Raw genomic sequence first — 369 nt, 5'->3', positions numbered from 1 at the left:
TGCTACCCTGGTGAGTAAACATTTGATAATCTAACATATAATATCATTTTAATAAACCGTTCTACACATATAATATCAAAGCAATGTTTATTTATAATGAAGCTATAATTGTGAGTTCGCTGACATGCTAGAGTTTAGCTCCAACCATAATCAAGCACACCTGATCATGCAGATAATCAAGGTCTTCAGGATTACTAGAAACCAAGCAGGTGTGAGTTGGAGCTGGTTGGAGCTAAACTGTGCAGAACTGCAGTTCTCCAGAAATTGTGTTTGACACCACTGGTCTATAGTATTGCGACTGATCTCTTTTTTTTTTTTTTTCAATCAGTGCAAAGAAATGCAAGTACTGGCAGTGCATCAGATGGAGAT

This window comes from Sinocyclocheilus rhinocerous, unplaced genomic scaffold (genome assembly GCF_001515625.1).
Source record: "Sinocyclocheilus rhinocerous isolate Xijiao unplaced genomic scaffold, SAMN03320098_v1.1 scaffold958, whole genome shotgun sequence".
Taxonomy (NCBI): domain Eukaryota; kingdom Metazoa; phylum Chordata; class Actinopteri; order Cypriniformes; family Cyprinidae; genus Sinocyclocheilus; species Sinocyclocheilus rhinocerous.
This window is presented reverse-complemented; position numbering follows the sequence as displayed.